Source organism: Narcine bancroftii, chromosome 3 (genome assembly GCF_036971445.1).
Source record: "Narcine bancroftii isolate sNarBan1 chromosome 3, sNarBan1.hap1, whole genome shotgun sequence".
Classification (NCBI taxonomy): Eukaryota; Metazoa; Chordata; class Chondrichthyes; order Torpediniformes; family Narcinidae; genus Narcine; species Narcine bancroftii.
The window spans coordinates 172,974,660-172,995,474 of NC_091471.1; the positions used below are offsets into that span (position 1 = coordinate 172,974,660).

The window sequence follows — 20,815 nt, forward strand, 5'->3', positions numbered from 1 at the left end:
TATCTGGTATTTCAGAATCAGCACAATTGAAATTTGCCAGGACTTCTAATTCACTGTGGTTTCTCTGCCTGGCATTGAGATTGCACCTTGTGTTGGCAACACAAACTTATTACAATCAATCTTGGTCTTTTCACATGGACACCATCAGAATTGAGTGAAGAAGGTCTTGTTCAAATTGCACTTGCCCCCAAGGAGAGCTATTTATCTCCTCTCTGTGACATTAAGCCTAATCAATCATTTGGTTAGATCATGACTAATCTGTAACAATTCCACCCATGTGCTTTGGTTCCATACCCTTCAGTTCCACTGCCTCACAAAATTTTAACAATCTTAATTTTAAATTTTTAATTTAACTCAACAATTTTTGTGCATTGTGGGTGAGATTTCGAGATCTACATTAAAAATTGCTTATTGACAGCATCTAAAAGTATCTTTCACGTTAATATGCCCCCTTCTTTAGGAATTCCCCAAAAGAAGGAATCACTTTTGCCTTTGAACACATATGAAAACCAATTAATTTACCCATTTGTTTTCTGTGCTCAAGCACAGTCCACATAACATCATCTCTGGCATTCATCTCCCACCCCAAACACACCCAAATACACCCGAATATACCCCTGATTAAATGTTTTATCTATTTAAAATGCTGCTTTCAATTTGACATTTATATACATATTTTTTTTAACAATGAGCAAATTAACAAATCCATACTCATTATTTATGAAAATGTGAAATTACTCATCAGAAGAATCTACCATATTGCTATAATTGTTATTAAAGCTAAACTGAGAAAATGTGTGAAATGAGAAAAGGCTGAGAGCTTTGAAAGCTTCTCACACATCATGGGCTCAGCATTATTGAGTTGTGTCCCTGAAAGAGTGCATAAAATGACAGTGTCTCACAATGCAGAGTCAAAGGTCTTGCACTGACCTGTCATGCACTTGGGTCAGAACGTGATATGTTCAGGCTTCTTCTCTAAGCAAAAACATCTAATTAATCACACTTCCAAAACACATCAACAGACATGGGTGGAAGATAAAATGATGCTATAGTTGCTCAGTCTTGAAATAACCAGCAGTTCATTGTGCCAGTTTGGTTCCTTGCATATAAATAATATCACATAGAATTATATATTAAGCTATGTAAAACAATTGATGTTTGCAGCAAAGACCATCTGCATTATTGCACTCTTTACAATTCAAGACTAGTGTGATTCCACCACTCCCCTATTTTAAATGAATCTCCACTTGCACTTTTAAAAATGAAGTAGTCTTCGTTCAGTAATCAACATCTTGAACATTTATTGACAGAAGCAGCTCTTTAGGAGAAGAGAGTAATTCTTTTGCAAAAAGTCTTTAAAAAAATAATGAGATTAATTATTCCAGATGGGCAAGAATTTCTGGGGAGTGGTTTTGCACTAAAATTGTAGATCCATCCACCCAGGGTAATGGAATTCTGCTAAAACCACCTAGGTAATGGCAATGGAACAACCGTGACACCGGGGAAAGTCCTGGTCAATGGAAATTTCTGCGTGATGCATCAAAAAATTGAATACCTGAATATTAATTTTAAAAATCATACAGTTTGTAAAATGCTGTTGAAATAAATTCATTATCTTTTGCAGTAAATATAATTTTGGGCTTGTGCTAAGCAGATTCTTAATATTGTAACAAAAAAATTGGGGAAATACTAAAATTATGAAAGGTTATTATTAATACATTACCATGGGCCATAAAATCAAGCATCTCTTGACCTCCGTCCATCCTTCAATAAACCCTTCCATTCACTCTGCTATGCACCTTGTAGCGTACACTTCAAAAACATATCTTCTTTCTTTGTCTTTTTATTCTGAAGTAATTTCCTTAAAATTCATAGATACAGAAAAGGCAATGAAAGGACTTAACATGGTGAAAAGACATATTTCACAAAGCAAGGACATCCCAATGAAGTAAATCACTGTTGTAATTCAGGAAAGGAAGGAATGAAGCAAATTCCCACAAACAACTATGTGACAATCACTACATAACCTATATCTTTGCATGCACATAAACATAACAAATTATACTATAACTTGTGTGCCATCATGCATGCAGCTATGTAAGAATTATTCGTTAGTTAACAGTGATGTTTTAAAGGAAAATTCCAAACATATCTTTCAGAAGCAAATAACTACTTTAATTTTTATATGTTAAAATCTGATCCAAGAAAACTTGAATCCACTTTTGTTTTCTGATTACATGCCTCTGAAAGAAGCGCCAATTTTGCAATATAAAGCTTAAAACGCTGAAGTCTTGTTTCCTCTATATCAGTTCAAACAGCATCACTGAAACACCTAAAATGCTATTTTTAGTTGAAAAGCTCTATCTCATAGGATCATTCCGGAATGGTCGGCCACCTGTGAAGAGCTCCTGTATTTTAAAAAAAATTCTTTTTGCTAATAAAATTGTAGAGCTCGTCGAAAGAACCAAAGACTTGTTGATCCAAACCAAGGCTTTTATTAGTAAAAGACAGGAGCTCTTCACAGGTGGTCGACCAGTCCGGAATGATCCGACCTGGCTAGGGACACAACCCTTTAAGGCCCAGACAGTAGGCGTGGCTAAGCTCTCAGCCAATCGCTGTAAGCACAGTCATTACACTCTAGATACTGTAACTATATACATTGGTGATAGGTCTGTACTAACACAATATTGATCTCTCCTCTTGGGTTCTTTCATTTGTATTGATAAGTTAGAAGATATTTCCATTTGAGTTGAAGTCCAGATAGTTAGAAACTGCCTGTCAAGCACTTGACAAAAATGTCCAAATTGTATTGCTTGCGCCACAACAGCATAACGTTGATATACTCTACTATTGTATTCACGTGCCTCCCTAATTGGCTTTAAGATCAGTAGTTAATAATTACACATTCTACAATGTTTTCTGAAAGAAGCTAATTTCTGTTTATGTGAAATAAAATGAAAGAATCATATTTCCAATGTACCAGTTCAAAATTGGATGATCAAATACATAAACCTCCATTTTAAGCTGAACAATTCTTATTCTTTACTTCGGCTCTTTAGACTATTTTGTTTGAAAATGAGTTGTGAAGTGTTTCTCAAGATTACATTTGGCCATCAACTTACTTTTATAGAGCCGATGTCCTAATCATGAAGAGTTGATGTTGGTCCTTAAAAAGTGGAATAAAATTAAAAGATTTGTCCCAATTGTTGAGTCATGCATTCCCCAAACCTAACATTGACAGACTTCAAGAGTGAGCAGAGTTTGTCTTGAAGGTGTGGTGGTCTTCTGAAATGGGTGGCTTGTTGGCTTAAACAGTATTCTAGCAGGAGAAAGTTTGGAACTACACATGGTGAGGGAAGAGGAGTGAGAAGTGAAAAATCACATATGGACCAAATAAATTATTAGAGCAGTTCAATTATATCAGAAGGTTGTGAACCTTAAGAGTTTATCTTATTACTGACAGTTAACAATTTCTAATAGATGAAAACCCAAAATGTTAGATTTACAAGGTCAATCAACTAACACACAGAACACAAATAAAAACAGTTATGCATTCACATAGTAACCTCAGGGCTCTAGAATAATGATAATAATACTTCTACTGGCTATCCATCCCATAGGATGATGATGGTTCCTTTCAGTCAGTTTGTGGGGTTTGATATGAGGGAAGGAGCAGCGTGTGCATGAATGGATTTAGGTGAGTAGAAGTTGCACAGGTCCAAGCCCACCCTCTGGACATCCCCTCCCAGATGGTGAGGTCCAAGATGGCTGGGGGAAGTTCTATTGCTGTGAATGGCCAGGCCAAGCTTTGATACAAGGGATGTCCTTTCTGCACTTCACGGTATGTGTTTGCTAGATGGCCATGAAGCATACAAGAGGTTTTGTCCGCCTTTTGACAAGTCTCATTTTTCATTCTGCAGGGTGACTAGCCACCCCTAGTACCAGGCAAGCCTGGTGGGGGAGCCGGTTTAGTCGCCAACCACCCAACCATGTGACAGGTAGTACTGGATTACATGGTACCAGTAGCACTCAGTCACACTTGTAAGCCACACATTTAGGAAAATGTGGAAATCAATTTGCACATATGTAGGTGTAACCAGATAATTACTCTTCAAGACACTGGCTGACCAATTCATATAAAATCAGAGACAACATCCTTATTCTTCTTCAAGATAATGCCATTTGTTCGATCCAAACAAGGGAGCAGTTAAATATCTTAAATGAAAGTCAACAACTTAAATTAATCCTGAAATGTCAGCCAAGAGTTAAGGTTCAAATTTTAGAATGAATCATATTATGTAGCTTTTGTTTTCTAAATTCCTTAGCAAGCTGAAGATAAAGATGATACAAGCAATGCTTGGTTTCTCTTTTTTTTCATCCTATTGTGTAATTTAAATAGAGAAAAAATTGTGTTTTATGAATCTACAACAATGGACAATGAAGATTTTGCTTCCTGAACACGTCTGGGTGTATTTTATGGATTTTGGGCTGTTGATCACAAAAACCACATCAAAAATTTCCTGTCACATACTATTTTTTAGATATAGCTTATTTTTATGATTTCCTGTCATATTTTTATGCTTCAAAACCATGAAGTGGAACATGTAATTGAAAATTCATTTTCTGCATTCACACTTGGACTTCGTCCCTGCTGATCTTGGTGCAGTCAGTGGCGAACAGGACATTGTGACTATGGGAAAGTGGTATCAGAGCAATTATAAACCATTATTGTTGGCCGGCTATGGTTGGACACTGACACACTGACATGAGAGGCATCAGATGCTGAGTACAAATGAAAATCAGAGGCAAAATATGAACTAACGTAATGTGTCAGCATCATTATGCGACTAAACATACTAAGTTAAATAAAAGGTAAGTTTTGTTTCTCCAGCTTCCTAAATGATGTAGTAAATCTGAATTTATCTTTATGTTCAGTTTGACTATGTGCTGATTGTACGGGTTCGACAACAAAGTGAATGTATACCACTGACTGGTTTGATTGTCATGAAACAAGCTAGAAAATTCCATGAAGAACTGAGCCTTGAATATTCAGAAGGTTGGCTGCAGAAATTTAAGGAACATGATGGTGTTAAATATCTGAAAATCTGTGGTGAAAAAACTTTTGTTGATTATGGTACATCGATGAATTTGTTGAGATGGTATCTGATGAAAACCTTAGTCCAGAGCAAATTTGCAATGCTGATGAATTTTATGGTCTCTCTTTATCTCACTTCATTTACCAACCCTCCCCCCAACCCCCATCTAGCGGGAACTCAACCCACCCACCCACTCCAGTCTAACGCCTTCCCAGAGACCCTTCTAGTTGGAGTATGTCTTTGTTTGCGCGAACCTGAAATCAGCATAATTACTTAATGTACCACCTTTACTGCTATTCTATTATCCAGAAAATTCTGAATTCCAAATGTCTGGTCCCAAGAGTTTTGGATACAAGATTATGCCCTTGTACACAGCCTATAAAGTAGAAATAATGCATGTACAGTATAGTTAGGCTGAGTCCTCAGAGGTTGGGGTGGTGGGAGGTATAGGAGACTTGGATGTAGGAAAAAGAGGAAAAGGGTCATCTACTGATATCTCATCATTGTCTGAATCCATCAGGTCCCTAATGTCTGCACCTTCTTCTATGTCTGCCTGCCTCAGTGTAAAATGTCAAGGTTCATTGTCTGCTGTGGCTGATGTGGCTGGTATGGAAAGCTTGAAATATGACAGTATGCTTGACTGCTTATCCTTACGTGTTTTTCTATCATACAGTTCTTTGTAGGCACTCAAACCTACATGCCCTTTCACAATTACAGTCATACTTTTCTGCAATCATTTCAGCATTGTCAACCGTGTTGAAAATCATGCACGAGTGCTTCACGTTCAATTCATGGACAACTTCACTTCCGGGTAGTTCACTATTGTGTTTTGATTTGTATCCTTTCCTCTTGCAATTGCATTAGGTCTTCATCTGGTCATGGGATGCCAAAACCTCTTCAACATCAGCTTCCACAAACTCAGCCTCCTTAGCCAGGTTAACTATTTCCGTTTTTATTGTTGTTGGATCGAAGCCCTGAAAATCGTTCATTATTTCGGGACATAGCTTCCTTCAAATGCCATTTCTCATAGAAACTGTTGGCCTATTGAGAGCATCTCCAAGTTTGCCGATGGCCAATTTTACCTTCCAGTCTTTCCAGATCTCTTGCAAAGAGGCTTCGGAGTTGCTCTCTCTGTCCATGGCTCATAAATAAAACGCCTCACACTTTATTAGGCCTTGGTCACATGGTTGCAGCAACGACCACATATTCGGCGGTAAGAACTCAACATGAATGTTACCACCATACTCGGTAATGCCATGTGGATGAACAGCACAATTATCAACAATCGCAAGACACTATCATCGATGCAATTTCCTTTACAGTACTTTTCAATAAAAGGACTAATGTATCCACTCATGTACTCAGAGAAAATCACTTGGGTGTTCCAACTGCTTGGATGTGAACAAAACACAACAGGAAGTGAATTCTTATCAACACTTTTAAGTGCGCTTGAATTTTCTGAATGGTATACCATTAGAGGCCTAAGAACAACATCACCAGTGGCGTTAATAATAGGCATCAGGGTAAACCTGTCCTTCGATGCCTTGTGTCCCTAATTCTGCTTTCCTTCCATTGAAATGACTGTCTTGCTCGGGAATTTTTTTTTCAATAAATTGCAGTTTCGTCACAGTGAAACACTTGCTTATAAGAATAAGCACCTTCTGTGATTATTTTCTTCAGTTCTTCTGGGAACTTTTCAGCAGCTTTAGTATCAGCCAAGGCACTCTCTCCAGTAAGCTTTAAGTTATGAAGCTGCCCTTGTCTCAAAAATCCATCAAACCAATCATGACTTGCACTTTTGCAACACTTTCATCACCATTGTCCAATGCTTTCTGTTTCAGCTTATGATAACGAGTGACTGATTTCTCCTTAAATATAAGATAGCTTAATGGAACAATATGCATTGTACACACATCAATCCACTCAAGCAATAGACTTTCCATTTTCTCCATTACTGGATGCTGACTAAAAGCACTTTGTTGCAAGCAAAACCAATAATAACTTCGGCAGCTCTCAAGATTTTTTCACTCTGCGTGTAAATAGTATGAATGCTGGTCGCTGGCAGGTTCAACACACACACAATGTCTTTATTTCATTCATTATGATCCTAATGCTTAATTATGTCCACTTTTAAGGTAAGCATAACACCTTTACAAGCTCTCTTAGGCTTTTCCAATACCTTGGGATACATCTGGCTAACGGATGCACAATATGAATTGAGATAGAACACAGATGCTCACCGACACAGTTCAAAGCCTTGACGCTGGGTGTGGTTCCTGTGGAAGGAGCTGCTCGAGGTACGTGCGCAGCCTCTACAATGCCTCACGTTTTTCATAAAAAAAGCGAAAACCCTTTCATAAAAGCAAGTGGGGTTTTCTTCATAAGAACAAATTTTCGTAATTTGAGTAATCGTAAAGCGGGGTATACCTGTGTTATACAATTTCCAAAGTAAGGATAAGAGAGTCCATTTTGTTTCAGAACCAAAGTTTTCATGCTGTTTGTTTTGGATGGCCTTGAATTGATGAATGTTGCAGAGTTCGCTCCTACAGCTTTTGAACTCTAACTTAAAACCCTACAGAAGAGACACTCCCTCATTGGAAAGTTGACTTAACATAATAGCATAAGCAGAGCATCAGAAAGCCTAAAATGTTTACATAGAAATGAAAATGCTTGTGTTTATTTACCTAGGCATAATAAAAGTGCACTATATCCGTTCACGGTATTATATCAAAGCAGCTCTTCATACTGTAGCAGTCTCAAAGAACGGTATGTGGGAAATCTGTTGAACAGACCTTGGGGGTCAAAATATTCTATGTGCACCAACTGTAAAAGCTCAAATTGCATTTGTGTTAGCCTTGTCTTAAAGGGTGACTTCTATATAAAAGTAAAATGGGTGTCAGTAAAGGCTACTTACAGTGCAATTTTAAAAAGGGAAAACAAACTTGTAGGGTGACCTTTCATATCAATGTTTTATTTGAGCAGGGCTGGAAGCTATTGTTCTGACATCCAGCTGATGCACAGGCTTCTCAGCCAATGAAAGCAAAACAAATCCCTAATTATCATTTTCAGAATCCATTAAGCACAGGGATTGCTTCTGTTTATAATAGTTTGGGCACTTTTTCATGACACAGGGGCACTTACTTCATCCTGTGTAGAAAGGCAATTAACGTGAATCCATCTAAAGAAATTTAACTTAAATTACAGAAACCAAACCTTTTTATTACATCTGTTTTCTCAGACTCTATAAGTCATACTTCATTGCTATGATAACGTAAAGTCATTTGAAAACTTTACAATGCCTCACATTCATTATCAAAACATTTTTTTTCAAATGTTACCACAGTAAAACCCCTGTTATCCGGGATTCAAGCAACTGGCAGACTCAAGCAACAAGCAAAAACATCTAGAAAAATAAAGTGGTTAAAAAAATACAGGTATAAGATTGCCGTACCTCACTGTTAGTTCACTAATCATGCAACCCGCAATCTCAAGCCACCAGAAAATACACTCATTCGACCATCTACTAATCCCCATAGGTGCCAGATACCAAGGGTTTTACTGTATTTTTTTAAGTTTTCTGTGTTCCATTTTCCTGATTGGGTTGTTCCTCAGTTATCAATTTCACACATCTCATGGCCATTTGCTCATAGTTGTGCGAAATGCAGATATCAAAACTGTGCCATTGACTCTTTTGACAAACAGATCTTGTCAGAAAGTTATGTCCATGTTGTCTGGAACCCAAATTTCATAGTGAACCATTTGCCTTCTTTTTGTCATAGAAATAAGGAAGCTCTACTGAGGGTGTATAGGGATTTGACAAGAATTTCTTAAAACAGATAATTTTGAGCAATGTATGTAGATTTGTTATTTCCACCTCCCAAAAAAAAGAATATACTGTACATGGCTCCGTCAGTAAATGTTGGTTCGCTAGATTTGTTTTGAAAGTAGCCCCGTGATGACAGTTGAAAAGCATTTCCTCTCTGCCCTGGTGCTTGGAAGAATGAAATGCAGTCTCACTGAGACACACAATATTCTGAGAGATGGTGGAATGATGGAATAAAAGAGGATGTATGATCGATCCATTTGGGAAGTCTAGGATGAGGGATTAAAGTCTCAGGATTATGGGTTGGTCATTGAGGGCTGAGTTGAAGATTATAAATCTTTGGAATTCTTAACCTCAGGAGATGGTGGATGGTCACTCATTAAGTTTATTCCCGAATGAATTAAAAAAATTTTCAATATTAATCAGAGCAGAAGAAAGGAATATTAGGTGAGAAAGTGAATGATCTTACTGTAATGATATGGTATTGTATGTACTGGCCCGCCCTCCTGATGGCATCCTCTCCTAGACTCCTCCCTGGACTCCTCCCCTGTGACCCAGGCCATAAAGGTAGAGCCACCTCTTCCTTCCCTTCACTTCCTCAGCTTGGACCTGAGCCAGCAGTCTTGTGTGCAATAAAGCCTATCATTCCCCTCAGTCTTTGTCTATGTAATTAATGGGGCAACTGGTAGTGCCCAACAATTTATTATACACAATTTTTTAAAGTCTCCGGAAATGGAGAAGTTGCTGTGCCCTGATCGGCTGGAGGAAGATCCCCAAGTCCCAGGTGCATCCAAACTCTTTGAACAGTGGGTGAACTGCTTCAATAACCTCCTCGAGGCCGTCGCTGAAATGGTAGATTCAAACGAGAAGAAGCAAGAGTCCTACAGGCAAGAGTTGGTCAGAGGGCTTTCCAGGCCATCTGAAGCAGTGCGACCTACATCAAGGTGATAGCTGAACTATGGGTGCTATACAAGCCCAAGGTTAATGAAGTTTACTCCTGTTACCTGCTTGCGTCCAGAAAACAGCAGCCTGGTGAGTTAGCCTCACCCCGGACTGTAAATCAATCGCCACCAAGAGTAGGCACTATAGCGCTGAAGATACGGAGTTCATCCAGGCTGAGGTTCAGCGACTCTTGGCTGAGGGGATCATAGCCCATAGCTCCAGCCCCTGGAGGGCGCAGATCCTCGTGGTCAGAGGGGCAGGCAAGCCCTGATGGTGATTGACTATAGTCAAACCATCAACTGCTTCACCCACTTGGATGCGTATCCTCTACCCCAATAGCTGACTTGGTCAATAAGGTCACGCAATACTGAGATTTTTCGACCATTATCCTCAAGTCGGCTTACCATCAACTCCCCCTCCGCCCGAGTGACCGAATCTACACAGGATTCGAGGCCAACAGCAAACTATTTCACTTCCTGAGGGCGCCTTTCGGTGTGACTAACAGTGTCTCTGATTTTCAGAGGGTTATGGATCGGATGGTGGAGGAGCACAAGCTGACAGCAACGTTCCCATAAATCGAGAATGTCTCTATCTACGGCCACAACCAGCAGGCCCACGATGCTAATCTCACTAAGTTCTTACGTACGGCCAAGTCCCTCAACTTGACGTACAACAAGGACAAGTGCACGTTTAATACAGATTGCCTGGCCCTTCTTGGATGCGTCGTGGCACATGGTGTCATTGCCCTGGACCTTGACCGCATGCAACCCCTCATGGAGCTCCCTGTCCCAAACACCCTAAAGGCACTGAAGAGGTGCCTGAGGCTGTTTTCCTATTACGCACAATGGGTGCCCAATTACGTTGATAAAGCCCACCCCCGATTAAGTCCACAACCTTCCCATTATCGGCAGAAGCCCAGACTGCTTTTCATCAGATCAGAGGAGACATCGCAAAGGCCACGATGCATGCCGTGGATGAATCCATCCCATTCCAGGTGGAGAGCGATGCCTCTGACTTTGCACTGGCCGCCACACTTAACCAGGCAGGCAGGCCGGTAGCGTTTTTTTCCCGCACCCTGCGTGGTCCCGAAGTACAGAACTCCTCCGTCGAGAAGGAGGCACAAGCGATTGTTGAGGCGGTGCGCCACTGGCGACATTACCTGGCTGGTAAAAGGTTTACCCTGCTGAGAGACCAGAGGGCAGTGGCCTTCATGTTCAATACAAAACAGCGGGGTAAAATCAAAAATGACAAGATTCTTTGGTGGAAGATCAAGTTATTCACCTATAATTATGATATCTTGTATCAGTCGGGTAAACTCAACGATCCCCCAGCTGCCTTATCCCAGGGGACATGTGCCATGTATCTCGACCGTCTCCAGCCACTACATGACAATCTGTGCCACCCCAGAGTCACGAGGCTGTACCACTTTGTCGAGACTCAGAACCTCCCGTACTCTGTAGAGGACGTCCAGTCCACGACCAGACGCTGTCAGATCTGAGCGGAATGTAAGCCGCAGTTCTATCGGCCAGAAAAGGCACACCTCATTAAGGCTGCACACCCCTTCGAATGACTCAGTGTCGATTTCAAGGGCCCTCTTCCAACCTCAAATAGGAATGCCTACTTCTTGACGGTGGTGGACGAGTTCTCCAGGTTCCCCTGCCCAGATATGACCTTGACGACGATTATCAAGGTGCTGCGCAGCATCTTCACCCTGTTCGGGTACCCAGACTATATTCATAGCGACCGGGGGTCCTCATTCAAGAGTGAGGAACTGTGACAGTACTTTCTAGCCAGAGGCATAGCCACCAGCAGGACCACTAGCTATAAGCCCAGGGGTAATGGCCAGGTGGAAAGGGAGAGTGCCACCATCTGGAAGGCAGTGCTCCTGGCCCTCAGGTCCAGAAACATGCCAGTGTCCCGCTGGAAGGACATTCTGCCCGAAGCACCACGCCATCCGATTACTGCTGTGTACCGCTACTAACACTACTTTGCATGAATGCCTCTTTGCTTTCCCTAGGAGATCAGCGAATGGTTCATCCATCCCTCCTTGATTGGCAACCTCAGGGCCGGACCTGCTACGGAAGCATGTCAGGGGCCATAAGACGGATCCACTGGTGGAAGCGGTGCACCTCATTCACGCCAATCCCCAATACATGTTTGTGAGGTACCCTGATGGCCACGAGGACACTGTACTGATCCGAGACCTGGTGAGGGCCAGAGACACCGAAACAGCCCTGACTGCCACCAACCAGCCTACGGATCTGATTACACTATACAGGAGCGCAATCCTGGAGTCAAAGCCACCTGGCTCCTCACCCCAGGAGTCAACCCCCCACGAGACATTGGACCACCCATTCCCCTAGGAGTCCCCCACCAGCACCCCGACCCAAACTGTTCTCACCCCGGCCTCTCCCGCGATGGCCTCCTCCCCTGAGGAGCAATGCACGGACACGCTGGCCCCTCGTCAGTTCGGCAGAAGAAGGAAGTCGCCGGTGCGACTGAAGATCTAGATAGGAGAGAGTCTGCCTTTACCCATTATTTCCTTTTTTTTCCCTTTTCCTCTCTCCCCTTCCTCGTTATTGTTCCCAATAGTCTCTATTTAAAAAGAGGGGGTGAATGTAATGATATGGTATTATATGTACTGGCCCGCCCTCCTGAAGACATCCTCTCCTAGACTCCTCCCTGGACTCCTCACCTGTGACCTAGGCCATAAAGGTCAAGCCACCTCTTCCTTCCCTTCACTTCCGTAGCTTGGACCTAGGCCAGCAGTCTTGTGTGTAATAAAGCCTATCATTCCCCTCAGTCTCTGTAATTAATGGGGCAACTGGTAGTGCCCAACACTTATTAAGCTGCAAAATAAGCCTCAGGAGTCTATTTCTTTTCCTTTTTTTTTAACATATAATTCTTCTTATTGACAAAAGACTTGGCTTCAATTTGAACTTTCTGAGGATGTACACTGTACTGGACCTGAGTTTGAGATGGAACTAAATGGTATGGATCCGTTCTCCTCTAATCTCAAGATGTGGCACTGTCTAATATTCATACTGTATATGAAAATCAGCAAGGAGCACTGGTGAAATGAACACATTTGGTCCTTTAATTGAGAATTTAGAGGTGAGCCAAATTCCTTCATGTATTTTACACTACTTCATGTGTGAACTACATTTCAATATGCTGAATGAACTCATCTCTATGTCTGCACTATCGGTTTGTCTGTGGCTGTAGATATTTAACCTGGTGCAGTGTTAAAAAGACCATTGCCAGATTCCCAACTACAGTAAAATTCCCATTATTCAAGCAACCAGCAGCCTCAAGCAACTGGCCAAAAAATTGCAGAAAATAATTAGTTAAAAAATAAAAAAGCTTAAAATGGGCACCCCCTAGCGGTCAGTTTGTCAATCCACACGACACACCATCTCAAGCAACCAGCAAATTCACTTATCCTACATCTACCAATCGCCATAGGTGCTGGATACCTGAGGTTTTATCTATCTCTTGCAAATTGATTTTCAGCTTTGCTTATCAATTATATATAATTTATCCTCATTCAAACACACATTCTATTGAAATGGAGGAAACTGTGTTTTGTTTACTCTGTACATATTTATTACCTTTCATATCTTTTTCCACAGCCATCTTTTAGGCACATTTGTGACTTAGAACAAGGCCTGATTTAAATAATGTTTCTGTGATGTGTGCTTTACTATCAGTTGTTGAAGAAACTGTGAAGAGTCTATTTTCATTTCAAGTCCTTTCTCCATAAAGGGCAACCCAGTTAGTGTTAACGGTTCGCACAACTCTATTACAGTGCCCATGACCCAGGTTTGAAACTGTTGCTGCCTGTAAGTATGTGCATTCTCCAGATGGCCTACATGGGCTTTCTTCTGGTGCTCCAGTTTCCTACAACCCTCCAAAATGTCCAGAGTTGGTAGGTTAATTCATTGTAATAGGGTGGCATGTCTTTCATGAGTTAGAAGGGCCTTCTACTGTGGTGTATCTTTTTTTTTCATTTGCATCATTATCAAATATGCTTATCCATAATCATACAGAGTAATAAAATGATGCAAAAATAATACATAATTTTATATTTTGTCCCCCCATACCCTCCCCCTCCCTCCCCAAAAAGTAGGAAAAAAAAGAAAAAAGCCGACCTGAATTTATAATATATCATTCATTGATTAATTAAATTTCAAATTTACAAATATAATCTTAAACCTCTAAATCACACATGTCAAACTCTGGCCCGCGGGCCAAATTTGGTTCGCGATATAATTATATTTGGCCCGCAAGATCATTTCAAAAATGTATTAGAGGTGGCCCGCTGGCCGCCGCGCCAGTATAGCGCATGCACAGTAATACTACAAATCCCAGAATGCATTGGCGTCAGTCAGCTAATCACCCCCACCTCCTCTGTTTACGTTGCAGGGTCTCACCGTGGACTCTGGTTTTGGGGCCTGGCAGGTGTCAGGGGAAGCCAAGGGCTCTTCCCAGCGCCCGGAACCGGAGGCCTCGGGTTTGACCTCGCCAGGACCGTTGCCCACTCCCCCTCTCTGCCGCAGGCCGACACGCGACTCACGGTGACAGGGCCGCTGATCCCCTGAGATGCCGCCCTGCAGCGAGAGCCGATGCCCCCGCACTGTCGTGTCCCCCTGCCCGCCCCCCCACTGCAGCGCGGCCTGGCCGGTGTCAGGGGAAGCCAAGGCCGCTTCCCAGTGCCCGGAACCGGAGGCCTCGGGCCTAACCTCGCCAGGACCGTTGCCCACTCCCCCTCCCTGCCGCAGGCCAACCCGCGACTCACGGTGACGGGGCCGCTGATCCCCTGAGATGCCGCCCTGCAGCGATGGTCAATGCCCCCGCACTGTCATTGTCCAACCCGATCGCCCGCAAACCCCGCCCTCCCGCACACAGGCCTGAGTAAGTATTATGAACTTTAATCTCAGGATAAAACGATCTTCCAATAGTTTCATGTCACAGTGATAAATATATTCCTGGTTAAAAATGGTCCTGCACCTGGATACAAGCTCATTAGGCATAAAACTTGAAAAGTGTGTAAATCAAAGGATATCTGTACCAATGGAAAAAGGGCATGGCAAATAACCCTGCTAGAGTTCATGCCCACAATCTGTCACCCATTTGATTTTTTCAGGAATCATGTTATTCTCCCACATTCTCAATAGCCCTCAGATTTTACTATTCGACAGTACACTAGCAACATTTGACAAATCCTCTATAGAGAAATATTATTTATTGAATATTTTATTTCTCATATGTTAATGCTTCTGGAAAGAGTTTATCCAAAACTATAATTAAACATTTATTTTAATAAGAAAAAGTTTAACATTACATATGTTGAAAGAAGAGAAAACATGCAGATGTTGTTGAAAATTTTCAATAAATATTTAGTTCGGCCCTCGACTTAGTCCAAGTTTTTAATTTTGGCCCTCCGTGAATTTGAGTTTGACACCCCTGCTCTAAATTAACTTGGGTGAGTTAGAGCAAGAGTAGTGGATGACATGTTGCCCTCAGACAGCTCCAAGAAAAGTGCAGAGAACAAAACAAAGGACTCTACATCACCTTTGTTGACCTCACCAAAGCCTTCGACACCGTGAGCAGGAAAGGGCTTTGGCAAATACTAGAGCGCATCGGATGTCCCCCAAAGTTCCTCAACATGATTATCCAACTGCACGAAAACCAACAAGGTCGGGTCAGATACAGCAATGAGCTCTCTGAACCCTTCTCCATTAACAATGGCGTGAAGCAAGTCTGTGTTCTCGCACCAACCCTCTTTTCAATCTTCTTCAGCATGATGCTGAACCAAGCCATGAAAGACCCCAACAATGAAGACGCTGTTTACATCCGGTACCGCACGGATGGCAGTCTCTTCAATCTGAGGCGCCTGCAAGCTCACACCAAGACACAAGAGAAACTTGTCCGTGAACTACTCTTTGCAGATGATGCCGCTTTAGTTGCCCATTCAGAGCCAGCTCTTCAGCGCTTGACGTCCTGCTTTGCGGAAACTGCCAAAATGTTTGGCCTGGAAGTCAGCCTGAAGAAAACTGAGGTCCTCCATCAGCCAGCTCCCCACCATGACTACCAGCCCCCCCACATCTCCATCGGGCACACAAAACTCAAAACGGTCAACCAGTTTACCTATCTCGGCTGCACCATTTCATCAGATGCAAGGATCGACAATGAGATAGACAACAGACTTGCCAAGGCAAATAGCGCCTTTGGAAGACTACACAAAAGAGTCTGGAAAAACAACCAACTGAAAAACCTCACAAAGATAAGCGTATACAGAGCCGTTGTCATACCCACACTCCTGTTCGGCTCCGAATCATGGGTCCTCTACCGGCACCACCTACGGCTCCTAGAACGCTTCCACCAGCGTTGTCTCCGCTCCATCCTCAACATCCATTGGAGCGCTCACACCCCTAACGTCGAGGTACTCGAGAGGGCAGAGGTCGACAGCATCGAGTCCACGCTGCTGAAGATCCAGCTGCGCTGGATGGGTCACGTCTCCAGAATGGAGGACCATCGCCATCTCTTGGTGCCTGCCACATTGACCACCGCCAGTGGGCTGATAACGCCTCAAACCGTGCATCTTGGCGCCTCACAGTTTGGCGGGCAGCAGCCTCCTTTGAAGAAGACCGCAGAGCCCACCTCACTGACAAAAGGCAAAGGAGGAAAAACCCAACACCCAACCCCAACCAACCAATTTTCCCTTGCAACCGCTGCAATCGTGTCTGCCTGTCCCGCATCGGACTGGTCAGCCACAAACGAGCCTGCAGCTGACGTGGACTTTTTACCCCCTCCATAAATCTTCGTCCGCGAAGCCAAGCCAAAGAAAAGAGTGGATGCAGTACATGAACTCTTATCAATGAATCCATACAAGGTTTCCAAATCATATTAAATTTTTCTGGTTGATTCTGTAAATTATACATTTTTTTCTCTAACTCTATACAATTTGTAATTCAATTTGCCATCTATTCAACCCAACATTATTGTCTAATTTTCACGTTACCACCATACATTTCTTTGCTACTGCTATTGATACACTTAGAAACTTTCTCTGATAAATATCTAACTTCAAATTAAGAATATCACCAAGCAAAAATATTTTTGGATCTTTCAGAACATGCATTTTCATAATTTGTTCCAGTAAAATACTCATATCTTCCCAAAGTTTTTCTACTTTTGCACATTGCCAAACTGCATGTAAAAAGGTTCCTACCCCTTTATTACATCTAAAACATTGATCAGAACAATTTGATTAAGTCCGTGTAATTTATGTGGAGTATAATATAACTGATATAAAAAATTAAATTATACTATTTGATATCTGACATTAATTTTGTGAGTTACACTTTCATAACATAGTTTTGATCATACTTCTTGGATTTGTATCTTTAAATCTCTTTCCCATCTCAATAGATCTTTTTTTCTGCATAGTCTCTTGCAATGTTATATACATATTAGCAATAAATCTTTTAATGAACATATCAGTTATTAAATATCCAAATTGACTGTTCAGGTAATCTAAAATTCAGTCCTAACTTGCTTTTAAAATATAATTTAAGTTGATAATAGGAAAAAAAATTACTTGGAATATTATACTTGTCTTTCAATTGGTCAAAAGTCAAAAAAACAGAACCCAAAAAAAAATCCTTTATCCTTTTCATTCCTAGTTATACCAAATATCAAAAAATGAATTATTAACTGCAAAAGGAATTAAAGGATTTTACAGTAATAACATTTTGGCTATTTGGTAATCCTTCATTCCTCTTTCTACATGGATTCCATCCCATACTTTAAGTATATGTTTCAAAATTGGTGTATCTATTTCCCTTTCAACAGTTCTTCATGCCATTTATACAAAATGTGTTCAGAATTATTCTCCCTATTTTACTCATTTCAATTTGTACCCATGTTGACTTTTCACAATCTGATAACAAGAGGAAGGACAAGAATCTAAGTTTAACTGCTTTATAATAATTTTTAAAATTAGGCATTCATAGACCCCCCTGATCTACCATGCTGTATCATTAAGATTAAAACAAGAACTTCACTGTGGTGGTTCATTGATCATCTCTGGAATTAAATTAAGCTGTCATAAAGGATTAACAAATTACATTCACATGGATATCATCACACACTTGCTTCTCCAGACAGACCAGAGAACATTAAACATGAGTAAAACAGAGAACCAATGGCTCATTTGAATAAAATATGTTGAGGTAATGAAGAAAGATGAGATCAGAGAAGAGATTTTTAATTCGAAATGTGCAGGTTAGGGTGATTGAAGAACCATCCTGCAACTGTGAGCAAAGGGAATGCAAGATAAACTTTGGTAGAAGAATCAAAGATGAGTAAAGTGACATCAAGATGGAGATCACTAAGGTAGGTGAGCACAAAATTAATTCAAATGTTGATTCATGAGGATACAAGAATCTAATGTCAGAATGGTGATGGCTTTCTCTGAAAGGAGCTGGGAATTATTCTCATACACAACTTATTGGATAATATAGCAGATCCTGTCAGCTCAGGGAAGACCTAGTACAGGTGGAGTGCTTGATAGATGGCAAGGATTTGATAGCCAAAAGACCTGTTTCCATGAAGTATGACTTCATGACTCTTGATTCACGATGACTGTAAGAACCTATGACTCATACCATTATGATAACCATTCAACATACTGCATCAATATTTCATTAAATGACAGGAAGTTCAGGTTGAAAGTTATTTTCCTTTCATCAAAACTAGCAGTATTATACTGTTCTGTGACAGAATATAAATATGATTTTGGGAGATAAACTGGGGCAGGGTTTGTTAGTGTAGGTCACATTAAAACATTTTTTAAAAGATCTTATTTAAAATGCTGGAGCTCTGCTAATGCTAGACATGTCGGGGCCTCAGAGCCTTTACAAAAGCTTTGGAGAGTGCACAAGAGACTTCACTAATGGATTGTTGTTTACAAAAAGGCAACAGATGAAAGAGCTTGTCAGAGCCACAGGTAGTCTGAAGGGTCATGTGGTTTTGCAAGCAGAGAGAGTCAAACAGGCATTTTCTGTTTTTGTGTGTGTGTGTATGTGTGTGTGTGTGTGTGTGTGTGTGTGTGTGTGTGTGTGTGTGTGTGTGTGTGTGTGTGTGTGTGTGTGTGTGAGAGAGAGAGAGAGAGAGAGAGAGATCAGTTCTCCAGTTTTAAAGTCAGCGGCAGCAACTAGAACTGAAACAGGACAAGCTGGCAAGCTTGTGCAAAACCCCATTTGGAAGACCGATTGTGAGTGCTTGGTTCAGCTTGGTCAAACCCCTTGTGGTTTTTTTTTTTTTTTTTTTTTTATTTTTCACACCATAAATCACAATAGCCATGATATACACTTTTTCTTTTCCACACATTTACAGTGACTTTTTCTCCCTCCCCCCTCCCTCCTCCCAAGCCACCCCCCATCCCCCCCCCTCTCATCCATTTTAGTTATACAATCTAGGTTGCATTAATTCAGTTAGACAATGTTGTCATTCAACAAAAATACACCAGAAATTCTACTGAGTCCATTCTTTTCTTCTCTTCTCCTTCCATCAACTTAGGTAATGTTTGTTCCCGGTAGGTTTTCGCTATTGTATTTAATGTAAGGCTCCCATACTTGTTCGAATATTTCAATATTATTTCTTAAACTATATGTTATTTTTTCTAATGGAATACATTTATTCATTTCTATATACCATTGTTGTATTTTCAAATTATCTTCCAATTTCCAGGTTGACATAATACATTTTTTTGCTACAGCTAGAGCTATCTTAACAAATCTTTTTTGTGCATCCTCCAAGTCAATTCCAAATTCTTTATTTTTTATGTTACTTAGGAGAAAGATCTCTGGATTCTTTGGTATATTGTTTTCTGTTATTTTATTTAATATCTGATTGAGATCATCCCAAAATTTTTCTACTCTCTCACATGTCCAGATTGCATGAATTGTTGTTCCCCTTTCTTTTTTACATCGAAAACATCTATCAGATACTGTTGGGTCCCATTTATTTAACTTTTGCGGTGTAATGTATAGTCTGTGTAACCAATTATATTGTATCATACGCAGCCTCGTATTTATTGTATTTCTCATCGTTCCAGAGCATAACTTCTCCCATGTTTCCTTTTTTATCTTTATATTTAAATCTTGTTCCCATTTTTGTTTAGTTTTACCATTTGTTTCCTCATTTTCCTTTTCTTGCAGTTTAATATACATATTTTTTATAAATCTTTTGATTAACATTGTATCTGTAATCACATATTCAAGGTTACTTCCCTCTGGTAAACTCAAGTTGCTTCCTAATTTATCTTTCAAGTAGGATCTCAGTTGGTAATATGCCAGCGCTGTATCTCCCGTTATATTGTACTTATCTCTCATTTGTTCAAAGGATAAGAATCTACTTCCTGAAAAACAATTTTCTATTCTTTTAATCCCTTTTTTTTCCCATTTTCTAAAGGCAAGGTTGTCTATTGTAAAAGGGAGTAGCTTATTTTGCGTCAATATTAGTTTTGGTATTTGGTAATTTATTTTATTTCTTTCTACATGAATCTTCTTCCATATATTGAGGAGATGGTGTAATACTGGAGAAGTTCTATGTTGTACCAATTTTTCGTCCCATTTATATAATATGTGTTCAGGTATCTTTTCCCCTATTTTATCTAATTCTAGTCTCGTCCAGTCTGGTTTTTCCCTTGTTTGATAAAAATCTGATAGGTACCTTAATTGTGCGGCTCTATAATAATTTTTGAAGTTTGGCAATTGTAAGCCTCCTTGTTTATACCATTCTGTTAATTTGTCTAGTGCTATCCTCGGTTTCCCCCCTCTCCATAAAAATCTCCTTATTATTTTCTTTAACTCTTTGAAGAATTTTTCTGTCAGTTGTATTGGCAATGCCTGAAATAAGTATAGTATCCTTGGAAAAATGTTCATTT

At 40.6% G+C, this 20,815-nt stretch overlaps 1 long non-coding RNA gene across 1 annotated transcript in view; it reads right to left on the bottom strand.

The window, feature by feature from the left end:
* Positions 1 to 20,815, bottom strand: part of LOC138756293 (uncharacterized) — a 61,441-nt gene that overhangs the window by 32,862 nt on the left and 7,764 nt on the right. Inside the window, exon 2 of the long non-coding RNA XR_011352957.1 lies at positions 1,724 to 1,861. This is a non-coding gene — a long non-coding RNA (uncharacterized lncRNA). The remainder of the gene's footprint in view (positions 1 to 1,723; positions 1,862 to 20,815) is intronic.